Consider the following 21,555-nt stretch of genomic DNA (forward strand, 5'->3'; position numbering starts at 1 on the left):
AAATGGAGTGGAATGGTATGGAATGGAATGGAATGTCATCAATCCTAATGGAATGGAATGGAATGGAATGGCGTGGAATAGAATGGTATTAACACGAATGGAATGGAATGGAATGGAATGGAATGGAATGGAATGGAATGGAATCATCCTGAATGGAATGGAATGGAATCGAATGAAATGGAATGGAGACAACCCGAATAGAATGGAATGGAATGGAATGGAATGGAATGGAATGGAATGGAATAAACCCGAAGGGAATGGAATGGAAAGAATGCAATGGAATGGAATGGAATGGAATGGAATGGAATCATCCCGAATGGAATGAAATGGAATGGAAAGGAATGCATTGGAATGGAATAGAATTGAATGCCATGGAATGGAATCAACACGAATGGAAGGGAACGGAATGGAATGTAATGGAATGGAATCAACATGAATGGAATGAAACGGAATGGAATGGAATGCAATGGAATGGAATGGAGTGGAATCAACACGAATGGAATGCAATGGAATGGAATGGAATGGAATCAACGCGAATGCAATGGGATGGAATGGAATGGAATGGAATGGAATGGAATGGAATGGAATGGAATCCACCCAAATGGAATGGAATGGAATGTGATGGAATGGAATGCAATGGGATGGAATGCAATCAACGAGAATAGAATGGAATGGAATGGAATAGAATGGAATGGAATCGAATCAATCCGAATGGAATGGAATGGAATGGAATCAACCAGAATGGAATGGAATGGAATGGAATGGAATGGAATGGAATGGAATCAACCCGAATGAAATGAAAAGGAATGGAAAGGAATGCATTGGATTGGAATGTAATGGAAGCAATCAGAATGGAATAAAATGGAATGGAATGGAATGGAATGGAATCAACCGGAATGGAATGGAATGGAATGGAATGGAATCAACCGGAATGGAATGGAATGCATTGGAAAGGAATAGAACAGAATCTACCCGAATGCAATGAAATGGAATGCAACGGAATGGAATAGAATGGAATGAAATGGAATGGAATGGAGTCACCCCGAATGGAATGGAATAGATTGGAATGAAATGGAATGGAATGGAGTCACCCCGAATGGAATGGAATAGAATGGAATGGAATCAAATGGAATGGAATGGAATGAACTCGAATGGAATGGAATGGTATGGAATGGAATGGAATCACCCTGAATGGAATGGAATGGAATGGAATGGAATGGAATCAACACGAATGGAATGGAATTGAATGGAATGGAATGAAATGGAATCGATTCAACCTGAATGGAATGGAATGGAATGGAATGGAATGGAATCAAACCGAATGGAATGGAATGGAATGGAATAGTATGGAATGGAATGGAATGGAATGGAATGGAATCGAATCAACCCGAATGGAATGGAATGGAATGGAATGGAATGGAATGAAATGGAATGGAATCAACCCGAATGGAATGGAATGGAACGGAATGGAATGCAATGGAATGGAAAGGAATGGAATGGAATCAACCCGAATGGAATGGAATAGAATGGAATGGAATGGAATGGAATGGATACAACCCGAAGGGAATGGAATGGAATGGAATGGAATGGAATGGAATGGAATGTAGCAGAATGGAATGGAATGGAATGGAAAGGAATGGAATGGAACGGAATCAATCGGAATGGAATGGAATGGAATGGAATGGAATCAATAGGAATCGAATGGAATGGATTGGAATGGAATGGAATGGAATCAACCCGAATGAAATGGAATGGTATGGAATGGAATAGAATGTCATCAATCCTAATGGAATAGAATGGAATGGAATGGCGTGGAATGGAATGGTAGCAACACGAATGGAATGGAATGGAATGGAGTGGAATCAATAGGAATCGAATGGAATGGATAGGAATGGAATGGAATGGAATCAACCCGAATGGAATGGAATGGTATGGAATGGAATGGAATGTCATCAATCCTAATGGAATAGAATGGAATGGAATGGCGTGGAATGGAATGGTAGCAACACGAATGGAATGGAATGAAATGGAATGGAATGGAATGGAATGGAATGGAATCATCCCGAATGGAATGGAATGGAACGGAACGGAATGGAATGGAATGGAATCAACCGGAATGGAATGGAATGGAATGGCATGGAATGGAATGGAATGGAATGCAATGCAATGGAATCAACCATAATGGAATGGAATGGAATGGAATGGAATGGAATGGATTGGAACAGAATGGAATCAACCAGAATGGAATGGATTGGAATAGAATGGAATGGAATGGAAGGGAATGGTAGCAACCGAATGGAATGGAATGGAATGGAACGGAATGGAATCAACCCAAATGGAATGGAATGGAATGGAATGGAATGGAATCAAACCAAATGGAATGAAATGGAATGGATTGGAATCAACCGGGGTGGAATGCAATGGATTGGAATGGAATAGAACGGAATCTACCCGAATAGAATGAAATGGAATGCAATGGAATGGAATGGAATTGAATCGAATCAACCCGAATGGAATGTAATGGAATGGGATTTAATGGAATGGAAAGGAATGGAATCAACGCGAATAGAGTGGATTGGAATGGAATAGAATGGAATGGAATGGAATCAACCCGAATGGAATGGAATGGAATGGAATGGAATGGAATGGAATGGAATGGAATCAACCAGAATGTAATGTATTGGAATGTAATGGAATGGAATGGAATGTTCTTGACTGGAACGGATGCAAATAACCCGGATGGAAAGGAATGGAATGGAATGGAATCAACCCAAATGGAATGGAATGGTATGGAAAGGATTGGAATGTCATCAGTCCTAATGGAATGGAATGGAATGGAATGGAATGGCGTGGAATGGAATGGTATCAACACGAATGGAATAGAATGGAATGGAATGGAATGGAATGGAATGGAATGGAATCAACCCGAAGGGAATGGAATGGAATGGAATGGAAAGGAATGGAATGGAATGGAATCAAACCAAACCGAATGGAATGAAATGGAATGGAATGGAATGGAATGGAATGGAATGGAATGTTCTTGACTGGAATGGAAGCCACCCGAATGGAATGGAACGGAATGGAGTCGAATGGAATGGAATGGAATGCAATTAACCCAAATGGAATGGAGTGGAATGGAATGGAATCAACCCAACCGGAATGGAATGGTATGGAATGGAATGGAATGGCATCAACCCTAATGGAATGGAATGGAATGGAATGGCGTGGAATGGAATGGTATCAACACGAATGGAATGGAATGGAATGGAATGGAAGGGAATGGAATCATCCCGAATGGAAAGGAATGGAAACGAATCAACATGAACGGAATGAAACGGAATGGAATGGAATGCGATGGAATGGAATGGAACGGAATCAACACGAATGGAGTGGAATAGAATGGAAAGGAATGGAACGCATTGGAATCAACCAGTATGGAATGGAATGGAATGGAATGGAATGGAATGGAATGGAATGGAATCCAGCCAAATGGAATGGAATGCAACTAAATGCAATGGAATCAACCCGAATGGAATGGAATGGAATGGGATGGAATGGAATGGAATGGGATGGAATGGAATCAAAGCGAATAGAATGGAATGGAATGGAATAGAATGGAATGGAATGGAAGAGAATGTAATGGTATGGAAGAGAATGGAATTGAATGGAATCAAACCGAATGGAATGGAATGGAATGGAATGGAATCAACGAGAATGGAATAGAATGGAATTGAATGGAATGCAATGGAATGGAATCAACGAGAATGGAATTGAAAGGAATTGAATGGAATGCAATGGAATGGAAACAACCTGAATGGAATCAAGCCGAATGGAATAAAATGGAATTGAATGGAATGGAATGGAATCAAAAGGAATGGAAAGGAATAGAATGGAATGGAATGGAATGGAATGGAATGGAATGGAATCAACCGGAATGGAAAGGAATGGAATGGAATGCCATCAACCCGAATGGAATGAAATGGAATGGAATGGAGTGCAAAGCAATGGAATGGAATAGAAGGGAATGGAAAGGAATGGCATGGAATCAAGCAGAATAGAATGGAAAGAAATGGAATGCAGTGGCATCGAATGGAATCAACACGAATGGAAGGGAATGGAATGGAATGGAATGGAATGGAATGCCATCAACCCGAATGGAATGAAATGGAATGGAATGGAATGGAATGGAGTGCAAAGGAATGGAATGGAATAGAAAGGAATGGAAAGGAATGGCATGGAATCAAGCCGAATGGAATGGAATGGAATGGAATGCAGTGGCATCGAATGGAATCAACACGAATGGAAGGGAATGGAATGGAATGGAATGGAATGGAATGGAATCAACACCAATGGAATGAAACGGAATGGAATGGAATGCAATTGAATGGAATTGAATGGAATCAACACGAATGGAATGGAATCGAATGGAATGGAATCAAACAACATGGAATGGAATGGAATGGAATGGAATGGAATCAACCCGAATAGAATATAATGTAATGGAATGGAATGGAATGGAATGGTATCAACCCGAATGGAATGGAATGGAACGTAATGGAATCAACCTGAAAGGAATGGAATGGAAAGGAACGGAATGTAATGGAATGAAATGGAATGGAATCAACCCGAATGGAATGGAATGGAATGGAATGGAATCATCGAGAATGGAATGAAATGGAATGGAATGGAATTGAATGGAATGGAATGGAATCAACTCTAATGGAATGTAATGGAATGGAATCATCGAGAATGGAATGAAATGGAATGGAATGGAATTGAATGGAATGGAATGGAATCAACTCTAATGTAATGGAATGGAAGGGAACGGAATGTAATGGAATGGAATGGAATCAACACGAAGGAAATGAAATGGAATGGAATGGAATGGAATGGAATGGAATGGAATCAACCGGAATGGAATGGAATGGAATGGCATGGCATGGAATGGAATCAACACGAATGGAAGGGAATGGAATGGAATGGAATGGAATGGAATCAACACGAATGGAATGAAACGGAATGGAATGGAATTCAATGAAGTGGAATGGAGTGGAATCAACACGAATGGAATGGAATAGAATGGAATGGAACGGAATGGAATGGAATCAAAACGAATGGAATGGAATGGAATGGAATGGAATGGAATGGAGTCAACACAAATGGAATGGAAAGGAATGGCATGGAATGGAATGGAATGGAATCAACCCGAATGAAATGGAATGGAGTGGAATGGAATGGAATGGAATCAACCAGAATGGAATAGAATAGAATGCAATGGAATGGAATAAACCCAAATGGAATGAAATGGAATGGAATGGAATGCATTGGAATGGAATGGAATGGAATCAAAATGAATGGAATGAAATGGATTGGAATGGAATGGAATGGAAGCAAAAGGAATGCAATGGATAAGAATGGAATGGAATGGAATGCAATGGAATCAACCGAAATGGAATGGAATGGAATGGAATGTTCTGGAATGGAATGGAAGCAACCGAATGGAATGGAATGGAATGGAATAAACCCGAATGGAATGGAATGGAATGGAATGGAAAGAAATGGAATGGAATCAACCTGAGTGGAATGGAATGGAATGGAATGGAATGCAACCGAATGGAAGGGAATGGAATCAAACCGAACGGGATGGAATGGAAATGAATTGAATGGAATGGAATGGAATCCACCCAAATGGTATGGAATGGAATGGAATGCAACGGATTCAACCCGAATGGAAAGGAATGGAATGCGATGGAATGGAATGAAATGGGATGGAATGGAATCAACGCGAATAGAATGGAATGGAATGGAATAGAATGGAATGGAATGGAATAGAAAGAAATGGAATGGATTCAACCCGAATGGAATGGAATGAAATGGAATGGAATGGAATCAACCGGAATGGAATGGAATGGTATGGATTGGAACGGAATGGAATCAAACCAAACGGAATGGAATGGAATGGAGTGGAATGGAATGGAATGGAATGGAATGGAATCAACAGCAACGGAATGGTATGGAATGGAATGGAATGGAATCAACCCGAATGGAATGGAATGAAATGGGATAGAATGGAATAGAATGAAATGGAATGGAATGGAATGGAATAGAATGGAATGGAATGGAATGGAATGGAATGGAATAAACCAGAATGGAATGGAATGGAAAGAAATGGAATGGAATCAACCGGAAAGGAATGGAATGGAATGGAATGGAACGGAATGGAATGGAATCAACCCGAATTTAATGGAATGGAATGGAATGGAAGGGAATGGAATGGATTCAACCCGAAGGGAATGGAATGGAATAGAATGGAATGGAATGGAATGGAATGAACCCGACTGGAATGGAATGGAATGGAATATAATGGAAAGGAATGGAATGGAATGGAATCAACCCGAATGGAATGAAATTGAATGGAATGGAATGAAAAGGAATGGAAAGGAATGGAATGGAATGGAATGGAATGGAATGGAATGGAATGGAATGGAATGGAATCAACCACAAAGGAATGGAGTTGAATGGAATGGAATGCAATGGAATGGAGTGGAATCAACCCGAATGAAATGGAATGGAATGGAATGGAATCAACCCGAATGGAATGGAATGGATTGGAATGGAATCAATCAACCGAATGGAAATGGAATGGAATGGAATGGAATAGAATGGAATCAACCAGAATGGAATGGAATGAAATGGTATGGAATGGAATGGAATCAACCGGAATGGAATGAAATGCAATGGAATGGAATGCAATGGAAGGGAATAGAATGTAATAGAATGCAATGGAATGGAATGGAATGGAATGGAATGAAATGGAATCAACCCAAATGGAATGGAATGGAATGGAATGCCATCAACCCGAATGGAATGAAATGGAATGGAATGGAATGGAGTGCAAAGGAATGGAATGGAATAGAAGGGAATGGAAAGGAATTGCATGGAATCAAGACGAATGGATTGGAATGGAATGGAATGCAGTGGCATCGAATGGAATCAACACGAATGGAAGGGAATGGAATGGAATGGAATGGAATGGAATGGAATCAACACCAATGGAATGAAACGGAATGGAATGGAATGCAATTGAATGGAATTGAATGGAATCAACACGAATGCAATGGAATCGAATGGAATGGAATCAACCAAAATGGAATGGAATGGAATGGAATGGAATGGAATCAACCCGAATAGAATGTAATGGAATGGAATGGAATAGAATGGAATGGTATCAACCCGAATGGAATGGAATGGAATGTAATGGAATCAAGCTGAAAGGAAAGGAATGGAAAGGAATGGAATCTAATGGAATGAAATGGAATGGAATCAACCCGAAAGGAATGGAATGGAATGGAATGGAATCATCGAGAATGGAATGAAATGGAATGGAATGGAATTGAATGGAATGGAATGGAATCAACTCTAATGGAATGGAATGGAAGGGAACGGAATGGAATGGAATTTAATGGAATCAACACGAAGGAAATGAAATGGAATGGAATGGAATGGAATGGAATGGAATGGAATGGAATGGAATGGAATCAACCGGAATGGAATGGAATGGAATGGAATGGAATGGCATGGCATGGAATGGAATCAACACGAATGGAAGGGAATGGAATGGAATGGAATGGAATGGAATCAACACGAATGGAATGAAACGGAATGGAATGGAATTCAATGGCGTGGAATGGAATGGAATCAACACGAATGGAATGAAATAGAATGGAATGGAACGGAATGGAATGGAATCAAAACGAATGGAATGGAATGGAATGGAGTCAACACAAATGGAATGGAATGGAATGGAATGAACCAGAATGGAATAGAATAGAATGCAATGGAATGGAATAAACCCAAATGGAATGAAATGGAATGGAATGGAATGCATTGGAATGGAATGGAATGGAACCAAACCGAAAGGAATAAAATGGATTGGAATGGAATGGAATGGAAGCAAAAGGAATGGAATGGATAAGAATGGAATGGAATGAAATGCAATGGAATCAACCGAAATGGAATGGAATGGAATGGAATGTTCTGGAATGGAATGGAAGCAACCGAATGGAATGGAATGGAATGGAATGGAATGGAATGGAATGGAATAAACCCGAATGGAATGGAATGGAAAGAAATGGAATGGAATCAACCTGAGTGGAATCGAATGGAATGGAATGGAATGCAACGGAATGGAAGGGAATGGAATCAACCCGAACGGAATGGAATGGAATGGAATTGAATGGAATGGAAAGGAATCCACCCAAATGGTATGGAATGGAATGGAATGCAATGGATTCAACCCGAATGGAATGGAATGGAATGCGATGGAATGGAATGGAATGGGATGGAATGGAATCAACGCGAATAGAATGGAATGGAATGGAATAGAATGGAATGGAATGGAATAGAAAGAAATGGAATGGAATGAACCCGAATGGAATGGAATGAAATGTAATGGAATGGAATCATCCGGAATGGAAAAATGGTATGGATTGGAACGGAATGGAATCAACCCAAACGGAATGGAATGGAATGGAGTGGAATGGAATGGAATGGAATGGAATGGAATCAACAGCGATGGAATGGTATGGAATGGAATGGAATGGAATCAACCCGAAAGAATGGAATGAAATGGCATAGAATGGAATAGAATGAAATGGAATGGAATGGAATGGAATGGAATGGAATGGAATGGAATAAACCAGAATGGAATGGAATGGAAAGAAATGGAATGGAATCAACCGGAAAGGAATGGAATGGAATGGAATGGAATGAAACGGAATGGAATGGAATCAACCCGAATGGAATGGAATGGAATGGAATGGAAGGGAATGGAGTGGATTCAACCCGAAGGGAATGGAATGGAATAGAATGGAATGGAATGGAATGGTATGGAATGAACCCGACTGGAATGGAATGGAATGGAATATAATGGAAAGGAATGGAATGGAGAGGAATCAACCCGAATGGAATGAAATTGAATGGAATGGAAAGAAACGGAATGGAAACGAAAGGAATGGAATGGAATGGAATGGATTGGAATGGAATAAACCACAAAGGAATGGAGTTGAATGGAATGGAATGCAATGGAATGGAATGGAATCAATCGGAACGGAATGGAATGGAGCAGAATGGAATGGAAAGAATGGCATGGAATCAATCGGAATGGAATGGAATGGATTCGAATGGAACGGAATGGAATCAACCCGAACGGAATGGAATGGAATGGAATAGAACGGAATCTACAAGAATGGAATGGAATGGAATGGAATGGAATGGAATGGAATGGAATGGAATGGAATCAACCCGAGTGGAATGGAATGGTATGGAATGGAATGGAATGGAATCAACCCGAATGGAATACAATGGAATGGACTGGAATGGAATGGAATGGAATGGAATGGAATGGAATGGAATCAACCCGAATGGAATGGAATGGAATGGAATGGAATGGAATGGAATGGAATGGAATAGAGTGGAATGGAATGGAATCAACCCAACGGGAATGGAATGGTATGGAATGGAATGGAATGGCATCAACCCTAATGGAATGGAATGGAATGGATTGGCGTGGAATGGAATGGTATCAACACGAATGGAAGAGAATGGAATGGAATGGAAGGGAATGGAATCATCCCGAATGGAATGGAATGGAAAGGAATCAACATGAATGGAATGAAACGGAATGGAATGGAATGCGATGGAATGGAATGGAGCGGAATCAACACGAATGGAATGGAATAGAATGGAAAGGAATGGAACGGATTGGAATCAACAAGTATGGAATGGAATGGAATGGAATGGAATGGAATCCACCCAAATGGAATGGAATGCAAGTGAATGCAATGGAATCAACCAGAATGGAATGGAATGGAATGGAATGGAATGGAATGGAATGGAATCAACCGGAATGCAATGGAATGGAATATTCCGGAATGGAAAGGAAGCAACTGAATGGAATGGAATGTAATGGAATGCAGTCAAACCGAATGGATTGGAATGAAATGGAATGGAATGGAATGGAATGGAATGGAATGGAATGGAATCTACCGGAATGGATTGGAATGAAATGGAATGGAATGGAATGGAATGGAATGGAGTCAACACAAATGGAATGGAATGGAATGGAATGGAATGGAATGGAATGGAATGGAATGGAATCAACCCGAATGAAATGGAACGGAGTGGAATGGAATGGAATGGAATGGAATCAACCAGAATGGAATAGAATGGAATGGCATGGAATGGAATAAACCCGAATGGAATGAAATGGAATGGAATGGAATGCATTGGAATGGAATGGAATGGAATCAAACCGAATGGAATAAAATGGATTGGAATGGAATGGAATGGAAGCAAAAGGAATGGAATGGAATAGAATGGAATGGAATGGAATGCAATGGAATCAACTGGAATGGAATGGAATGGAACGGAATGGAATGGAATGGAAAGGAATGGCATGGAATCAATCGGAATGAAATGGAATGGATTGGAATGGAACGGAATGGATTCTACCAGAATGGAACGGAATGGAATGGAATGGAATGGAATGAACCCGAATAGAATGGAATGGAAAGAATGGAAAGGAATGGAATGGAATGTTCTGGATTGGAATGGAAGCAACTCCAATGGAATGGAATGGAATGGAATTGAAGGGAATGGAAACGAATAGGATCAACCAGAATGGAATGTAATGGAATGGAATGGAATGGAATCAACCCGAATGGAATGAAATGGAATTGAATGGAATGCAATGGAATGGAATCGAATGGAATCAACCGGAATGGAATGGAATGGAATGGAATGTTCTTGACTGGAATGGAAGCAACACGAATGGCATGGAATGGAATGGAATCGAATGGAGTGGAATGGAATGGAATGGAATGGAATCAGCACGAATGGAATACAATGGAATGGAATGGAATGGAATGGAATGGAATGGGATGGAATGGAATGGGATGGAATGGAATCAATGCGAATAGAATGGAATGGAATGGAATAGAATGGAATGGAATGGAAGAGAATGTAATGGTATGGAAGAGAATGGAATTGAATGGAATCAACCCGAATGGAATGGAATGGAATGGAATGCAATCAACCAGAATGGAATAGAATGGAATTGAATGGAATGCAATGGAATGGAAACAACCCGAATGGATTCAAGCCGAATGGAATAAAATGGAATTGAATGGAATGGAATGGAATCAAAAGGAATGGAATGGTATAGAATGGAATGGAATGGAATGGAATGGAATGGAATGGAATGGAATCAATCGGAATGCAATGGAATGGAATATTCCGGAATGGAAAGGAAGCAACTGAATGGAATGGAATGTAATGGAATGCAGTCAAACCGAATGGATTGGAATGAAATGGAATGGAATGGAATGGAATGGAATGGAATGGAATGGAATGGAATGGAATCTAACGGAATGGATTGGAATGAAATGGAATGGAATGGAATGGAATGGAATGGAGTCAACACAAATGGAATGGAATGGAATGGAATGGAATGGAATGGAATGGAATCAACCCGAATGAAATGGAACGGAGTGGAATGGAATGGAATGGAATCAACCAGAATGGAATAGAATGGAATGGCATGGAATGGAATGAACCCGAATGGAATGAAATGGAATGGAGTGGAATGCATTGGAATGGAATGGAATGGAATCAAACCGAATGGAATAAAATGGATTGGAATGGAATGGAATGGAAGCAAAAGGAATGGAATGGAATAGAATGGAATGGAATGGAATGCAATGGAATCAACCGGAATGGAATGGAATGGAATGGAATGTTCTGGAATGGAATGGAAGCAACCGAATGGAATGGAATGGAATTGAATGGAATGGAATGGAATAAACCCCAATGGAATGGAATGGAATGGACTCGACCAGAATGGACCGGAATGGAATGGAATCGAATGGAATGGAATGAACCCGAATGGAATGGAATGTAAAGAATGGAAAGGAATGGAATGGAATGTTGTGGAATGGAATGGAAGCAACTCCAATGGAATGGAATGGAATGGAATTGAAGGGAATGGAAACGAATAGGATCAACCAGAATGGAATGTAATGGAATGGAATGGAATGGAATCAACCCGAATGGAATGAAATGGAATTGAATGGAATGCAGTGGAATGGAATCGAATGGAATCAACCGGAATGGAATGGAATGGAATGGAATGTTCTTGACTGGAATGGAAGCAACACGAATGGCATGGAATGGAATGGAATCGAATGGAGTGGAATGGAATGGAATGGAATGGAATCAGCACGAATGGAATACAATGGAATGGAATGGAATGGAATGGAATGGAATGGAATCAACCAGAATGCAATGGAATGGAATGGAGTAGAATGGAATGCAATGCAATGGAATGGAATGGAATGGAACGCAATGGAATAGAATGGAATGGAATGGAATGGAATCAACCGGAATGGAATGGAATGGCTTGGAATGGAATAGAATGGAAACTACCCGAATGCAATGCAATGCAATGCAATGGAATGGAATAGCATGGAATGAAATGGAAAGGAATGGAGTAAACCCGAGTGGAATGGAATCGAATGGAATGGAATGGAGTCAAGCCGAATGGAATGGAAACGAATGGAATGGAGTCAACCCGAATGGAATTGAATCGAATGGAATGGAATCAAATGGAATGGAATGGAATCAACCCGAATGGAATGGAATGGATTGGAATGGAATGGAAAGGAATGGAATCAACACGAAAGGAATGGAATGGAATGGAATGGAATGGAATCAACCGAAATGGAATGGAATGGAATGGAATGCAATGGAAGGGAATCAAACCGAATGTAATGTAACGGAATGGAATGGAATGGAATGAAATGGAATGGAATCAACCCGAATGGAATGGAATGTAATGGAATGCAATGCAATGGAATGGAATGGAATGGAATGGAATCAACACGAATGGAATGGAATGGAATGGAATTCAATGGAATGGAATAGAATAGAATGCAATGGAATGGAGTAAACCCAAATGGAATGAAATGGAATGGAATGGAATGCATTAGAATGGAATGGAATGGAATCAAACCGAATGGAATAAAATGGATTGGAATGGAATAGAATGGAAGCAAAAGGAATGGAATAGATAACAATGGAATGGAATGGAATGTAATGGAATCAACCGAAATGGAATGGAATGGAATGGAATGTTCTGGAATGGAATGGAAGCAACGGAATGGAATGGAATGGAATGGAATGGAATGGAATGGAATGGAGTAAACCCGAATGGAATGGAATGGAATGGAAAGAAATGGAATGGAATCAACCTGAGTGGAATGGAATGGAATGGAATGGAATGCAACGGAATGGAAGGGAATGGAATCAACCCAAACGGAATGGAATGGAATGGAATTGAACGGAATAGAATGGAATCCACCCAAATGGTATGGAATGGAATGGAATGCAATGGATTCAACCCGAATGGAATGGAATGGAATGGGATGGAATGGAATGGAATGGGATGGAATGGAATCAATGCGAATACAATGGAATGGAATGGAAGAGAATGGAATGGAATGGAATAGAAAGAAATGGAATGGAATCAACCCGAATGGAAAGGAATGAAATGGAATGGAATGGAATCAACCGGAATGGAATGGAATGGTATGGATTGGAACGGAATGGAATCAACCCAAAAGGAATGGAAGTTAATGGAGTGGAATGGAATGGAATGGAATGGAATGGAATCAACAGCAATGGAATGGTATGGAATGGAATGGAATGGAATCAACCCGAATGGAATGGAATGAAATGGGATACAATGGAATAGAATGAGATGGAATGGAATGGAATGGAATGGAATGGAATGGAATGGAATGGAATGGAATGGAATAAACCAGAATGGAATGGAATGGAAAGAAATGGAATGGAATCAACCGGAAAGGAATTTAATGGAATGGAATGGAATGGAACGGAATGGAATGGAATCAACCCGAATGGAAAGGAATGGAATGGAATGGAAGGGAATGGAATGGATTCAACCCGAAGGGAATGGAATGGAATAGAATCGAATGGAATGGAATGGAATGGAATGAACCCGACTGGAATGGAATGGAATGGAATATAATGGAAAGGAATGGAATGGAATGGAATCAACCCGAATGGAATGAAATTGAATGGAATGGAATGAAACGGAATGGAAAGGAATGGAATGGAATGGAATGGAATGAAATGGAATGGAATGGAATGGAATCAACAACAAAGGAATGGAGTTGAATGGAATGGAATGCAATGGAATGGAATGGAATCAATCGGAATGGAATGGAATGGAACGGAATGGAATGGAAAGGAATAGCATGGAATCAATCCGAATGGAAAGGAATGGATTCGAATGGAACGGAATGGAATCAACCCGAACGGAATGGAATGGAATGGAATGGAATGGAATAGAACGGAATCTACAAGAATGGAATGGAATGGAATGGAATGGAATGGAATGGAATGGAATCAACCCGAATGGAATGGAATGGAATGGAATGGAATGGAATGGAATCAACCCGAGTGGAATGGAATGGTGTGGAATGGAATGGAATGGAATCAACCCGAATGGAATGCAATGGAATGGAATGGAATGGAATGGAATGGAAGGGAATGGAATGGAATGGAATGGAATCAACCCGAATGGAATGGAATGGCATGGAATGGAATGGAATGGAATGGAATGGAATGGAATCAACCCACATGGACTGGAATGGATTGGAATGGAGAGGAATGTAATGGAATGGAATGGAATGGAATTGAATGTTCTTGACTGGATTGGAAGCCACCCGAATGGAATGGAACGGAATGGAGTCGAATGGAATGGAATGGAATGCAATTAACCCAAATGGAATGGAGTGGAATGGAATGGAATCAACCCAACGGGAATGGAATGGTATGGAATGGAATGGAATGGCATCAACCCTAATGGAATGGAATGGAATGGAATGGCGTGGAATGGAATGGTATCAACACGAATGGAATGGAATGGAATGGAATGGAAGGGAATGGAATCATCCCGAATGGAATGGAATGGAAAGGAATCAACATGAATGGAATGAAACGGAATGGAATGTAATGCGATGGAATGGAATGGAACGGAATCAACACGAATGGAATGAAATAGAATGGAAAGGAATGGAACGGATTGGAATCAACCCGTATGGAATGGAATGGAATGGAATGGAATGGAATGGAATGGAATGGAATGGAATCCACCCAAATGGAATGGAATGCAACTGAAAGCAATGGAATCAAACCGAATGGAATGGAATGGAATGTGATGGATTGGAATGGAATGGGATGGAATGGAATCAATGCGAATAGAATGGAATGGAATGGAATAGAATGGAATGGAATGGAAGAGAATGTAATGGTATGGAAGAGAATGGAATTGAATGGAATCAACCCGAATGGAATGGAATGGAATGGAATGGAATCAACCAGAATGGAATAGAATGGAATTGAATGGAATGCAATGGAATGGAAACAACCCGAATGGAATCAAGCCGAATGGAATAAAATGGAATTGAATGGAATGGAATGGAATCAAAAGGAATGGAATGGAATAGAATGGAATGGAATGGAATGGAATGGAATGGAATCAACCAGAATGGAATGAAATGCAATGGAATGGAATGCAATGGAAGGGAATAGAATGGAATAGAATGCTATGGAATGGAATGGAATGGAATGGAATGGAATCAACCCGAATGGAATGGAATGCAATGGAATGGAATGGAAAGGAATGGAATGAAATGGAATGGAATAAACCCGAATGGAATGGAATGGAATGGAATGCAATGGAATGGAATGGAATGGAATCAACCCGAATGGAATGGAATGCAATGGAATGGAATGGAAAGGAATGGAATGAAATGGAATGGAATAAACCCGAATGGAATGGAATGGAATGGAATGGAATGGAATGGAATGGAATGGCATCAACCCGAATAGAATGTAATGTAATGCAATGGAATGGAATGGAATGGTATCAATCCGAATGGAATGGAATGGAACCGAATGGAATTAACCTGAAAGGAATGGAATGGAAAGTAATGGAATCTAATGGAATGAAATGGAATGGAATCAACACGAATGGAATGGAATGGAATGGAATGGAATCAACCCGAATGGAATGAAATGGAATGGAATGGAATGCAATGGAATGGAATTGAATGGAATCTACCCGAATGGAATGCAATGGAATGGAATGGAATCAACCCGAAGGGAATGGAATGGAATGGAATCAACCCGAAGGGAATGGAATGGAATGGAATGAAATGGAATGGAATGGAATGGAATGGAATGGAATCAACCCTAATGGAATGGAATGGAAGGGAATGGAATGGAATGAAATGGAATGGAATCCACCCGAATGGAATGGAATGGAATGGAATGGAATGCAATGCAATGGAATGGAATGGAATGGAATCAACACGAATGGAATGGAATGGAATGGAATTCAATGGAATGGAATCAACACGAATGAAATGAAACGGAAGGGAATGGAACGCAATGGAATGGAATGCAATGGAATCAACACGAATGGAATGGAATGGAATGGAATGGAATGGAATGGAATGGAATGGAATGGAATCAACCCGAAATGAATGGAATGGAAAGGAATGGAATGGCAAGAATCAACCCAAATGGAATGGAATGGAATGGAATTTAATGGAGTCAACCCGAATGGAATGAAATGGAATGGAATGGAATGCAATGGAATGGAATGGAATGGAATCAACCCGATTGGAATGGAATGGAATGGAATGGAATCAACATCAATGGAAGGAAATACTATGGAATGGAATGGAAAGGTATCAACCCGAATGGAATGAAATGGAATGGAATGGAAGGCAATGGAATGGAATGGAATGGAATCAACATCAATGGAAGGAAATACAATGGAATGGAATGGAAAGGTATCAACCAGAATGGAATGAAATGGAATGGAATGGAAGGCAATGGAATGGAATGGAATGGAATCAACCCGTTTGGAATGGAATGGAATGGAATGGAATGGAATGGATTGGAATGGAATCAACCCAAAGGGAATGGAATGGAATGGAATGGGATGGAATGGAATGGAATGGAATCAACCCGAATAGAATGTAATGTAATGTAATGGAATGGAATGGAATGGAATGGAGCGGAATGGAATGGAATGGAAAGGAATGGCATGGAATCAATCGGAATGAAATGGAATGGATTGGAATGGAACGGAATGGATTCTACCAGAATGGAACGGAATGGAATGGAATGGAATGGAATGAACCCGAATAGAATGGAATGGAAAGAATGGAAAGGAATGGAATGGAATGTTCTGGATTGGAATGGAAGCAACTCGAATGGAATGGAATGGAATGGAATTGAAGCGAATGGAATCGAATAGGATCAACCAGAATGGAATGTAATGGAATGGAATGGAATGGAATCAACCCGAATGGAATGAAATGGAATGGAATGGAATGCAATGGAATCAACCGGAATGGAATGGAATGGAATGTTATGTAATGGAATGTTCTTGACTGGAATGGAAGCATCCCGAATGGAATGGAATGGAATGGAATCGAATGGGAAGGAATGGAATGGAATTAACCCGAATGTAATGGAATGGAATGGAATGGAATCAACCCAAATATAATGGAATGGTATGGAATGGAATTGAACGGCAACAACCCTAAAGCAATGGAATGGAATGGCGTGGAATGGAATGGTATCAACACGAATGGAATGGAATGTAATCATCCAGAATGGAATGGATTGGAAAGGAATGGAATGGAATAGAATGAAATGGAATGGAAACATCCCGAGTGGAATGGAATGGAATGGAATGGAATGGAATGGAATGGAATTGAATGGAATGAACCCGAATGGAACGGAATGGAATGTAATGGAAAGGAATGGAATGGAATGTTCTGGATCGGAATGGAAGCAACCAGAATGGAATGGAATGGAATGGAAATGAAGGGAATGGAATGGAATGGAATCGACCAGAATGGAATGGAGTGGAATGGAATGGAATCAACACGAATGGAATGAAATGGAATGGAATGGAAAGCAATGTAATGGAATGGAATGGAATCAAACCGAATGGAATGGAATGGAATGGAATGGAATGGAATCAAAACGAAAGGAATGGAATGGAATGTAAAGGGATAAACCGGAATGGAAAGGAATGGATAGGAATGGAATGGAATGGAATGGAATGGAATGTTCTTGACTGGAATGGAAGCATCCCGACTGGAATGGAATGAAATGGAATCGAATGGAATGGAATGGAATGGAATTAACCCGAATGTAATGGAATGGAATGGAATGGAATGGAATGGAATCAACCCAAATGGAATAGAATGGTGTTGAATGGAATGGAATGGCATCAACCCTAATGGAATGGAATGGAATGGAATGGAATCAACCCGAATGGATTGAGATTGAATGTAATGGAATGAAACGGATTGGAAAGGAATGGAATGGAATGGAATGGAATGGAATGGAATGGAATCAACCACACAGGAATGGAGTGGAATGGAATGGAATGCAATGGAATGGCATGGAATTAATCGGAATGGAATGGAATGGAACGGAATGGAATGGAAAGGAATGGCATGGAATCAATCGGAATGGAATGGAATGGATTGGAATGGAACGGAATGGATTCTACCAGAATGGAACGGAATGGAATGGAATGGAATGGAATGAACCCGAATAGAATGGAATGGAAAGAATGGAAAGGAATGGAATGGAATGTTCTGGAATGGAATGGAAGCAACTCGAATGGAATGGAATGGAATGGAATTGAAGCGAATGGAATCGAATAGGATCAACCAGAATGGAATGTAATGGAATGTAATGGAATGGAATCAACCCGAATGGAATGAAATGGAATGGAATGGAATGCAATGGAATCAACCGGAATGGAATGGAATGGAATGGAATGGAATGGAATGGAATGTTCTTGACTGGAATGGAAGCATCCCGAATGGAATGGAATGGAATGGAATCGAATGGAACGGAATGGAATGGAATGAACCCGAATGGAATGGAATAGAATGGAACGGAATGGAATGCAATGGAATCAACCTGAATGGAATAGAATGGAATGGAATGGAATGGGATGGAATGGAATGGAAAGGGATGGAATGGAATCAACGCGAATAGAATGGAATGGAATGGAATAGAATGGAATGGAATGGAATAGAATGGAATGGAATGGAATCAACTCGAATGGAATGGAATGGAATGGAATGGAATTAAACAGAATGGAATAGAATGGAATGGAATGGAATGGAATGGAATGAACCGGAATTGAATGGAACGGAATGGAATGTTCTGGATTGGAATGGAAGCAACCGAATGGCATGGAATGGAATGGAATGGAATGAAACCGAATGGATTGGAATGAAATGGAATGGAATGGAATGGAATGGAATCAAACCAAATGGAATGGGATGGAATGGAATGGAATGGAATGGAATGAACCGGTATGGAATGGTATGGATAGGAATGGAATAGAACGGAATCTACCCGAATGGAATGAAATGGAATGCAATGGAATGGAATAGAATGGAATGAAATGGAATGGAATGGAGTCAATCCGAATGGAATGGAATCGAACGGAATGGAATCAAACCGAATTGAATGGAATGGAATGGAATAGAATGGAATGGAATGGAATCAACCCGAATGGAATGTAATGAAATGGAATGGAATGGAATGGAATGCAATGGAATCAACCAGAATGGAATGGAATGGAATGGAATGGAATGGAATCAAACAGAATGCAATGAAATGGAATGGAATGAATGGAATGGAATCAACCCGATTGGAATGGAATGGTATGGATTGGAACGGAATGGAATCAACCCAAACGGAATGGAATGGAATGGAGTGGAATTGAAAGGAATCAACAGGAATGGAATGGTATGGAATGGAATGGAATGGAATCAAACGGAATGGAATGGATTGGAATGGCATAGAATGGAATGGAATGGAACGGAATGGAATGGAATGGAATGGAATGGAATGGAATGGAATGGAATAAACCCGAATGGAATGGAATGGAATGGAATGGAATGGAAGGAAATGGAATGGAATCAACCTGAGTGGAATGGAATGGAATGGTATGGAATGGAATGCAATGGAATGGAATGGAAAGGAATCAACCCGAATGGAATGGAATGCAATGGAATTGAATGGAATGGAATGGAATCCACGCAAATGGTATGGAATGGAATGGAATGCAATGGAATCACCCGAATGGAATGGAATGGAATGGGATGGAATGGAATGGAATGGGATGGAATGGAATCAACGCGAATAGAATGGAATGGAATGGAATAGAATGGAATGGAATGGAATAGGAAGAAATGGAATGGAATCAACCAGAATGGAATTGAATGAAATGGAATGGAATGGAATTAACCGGAATGGAATGGAATGAAATGGTATGGATTGGAACGGAATGGAATCAACACAAACGGAATGGAATGGAATGGAGTGGAATGGAATGGAATGGAATGGAATGGAATCAACAGCAATGGAAAGGTATGGAATGGAATGGAATGGAATCATCCCGAATGGAATGGAATGGAATGGGATAGAATGGAATAGAATGGAATGGAATGGAATGGAATGGAATGGAATGGAATGGAATAAACAAGAATGGAATGGAATGGAATGGAATGGAATGGAAAGAAATGGAATGGAATCAACCGGAATGGAATGGAATGGAATGGAATGGAATGGAATGGAATGGAATGGAATCAACCCGAATGGAATGGAATGGAATGGAAGGGAATGGAATTTATTCAACCCGAAGGGAATGGAATGGAATGGAATGGAATGGAATGGAATGGAATGAACCCGAATGGAATGGAATGGAATGGAATATAATGGAAAGGAATGGAATGGAATGGATTCAACCCGAATGGAATGAAATTGAATGGAATGGAATGTAACGGAATGGAAAGGAATGGAGTGGAATGGAATGGAAAGGAATCAACCACAATGGAATGGAGTGGAATGGAATGGAATGCAATGGAATGGAATGGAATCTATCGGAATGGAATGGAATGGAATGTTCTGCAATGGAATAGAAGCAACCCGAATGGAATGGAATGGAAGGGAAGCAACGGAATGGAGTGGAATGGCATGGAATTAACACGAATGGAATGGAAAGGAATGGAATCTAATGGAATGAAATGGAATGGAATCAACCCGAATGGAATGGAATGGAATGGAATGGAATCATCGAGAATGGAATGAAATGGAATGGAATGGAATCAACTCTAATGGAATGAAATGGAAGGGAACGGAATGGAATGGAATGGAATGGAATCAACACGAAGGAAATGAAATGCAATGGAATGGAATGGAATGGAATGGAATGGAATGGAATCAACCGGAATGGAATGGAATGGCATGGCATGGAATGGAATCAACACGAATGGAAGGGAATGGAATGGAATGTATCGGAATGGAATGGAATAGAATGGAATGGGATGGAATAGAAGGGAATGGAATGGATTCAAC

Source organism: Pan paniscus, chromosome 18, assembly GCF_029289425.2.
Source record: "Pan paniscus chromosome 18, NHGRI_mPanPan1-v2.0_pri, whole genome shotgun sequence".
Lineage (NCBI taxonomy): Eukaryota > Metazoa > Chordata > Mammalia > Primates > Hominidae > Pan > Pan paniscus.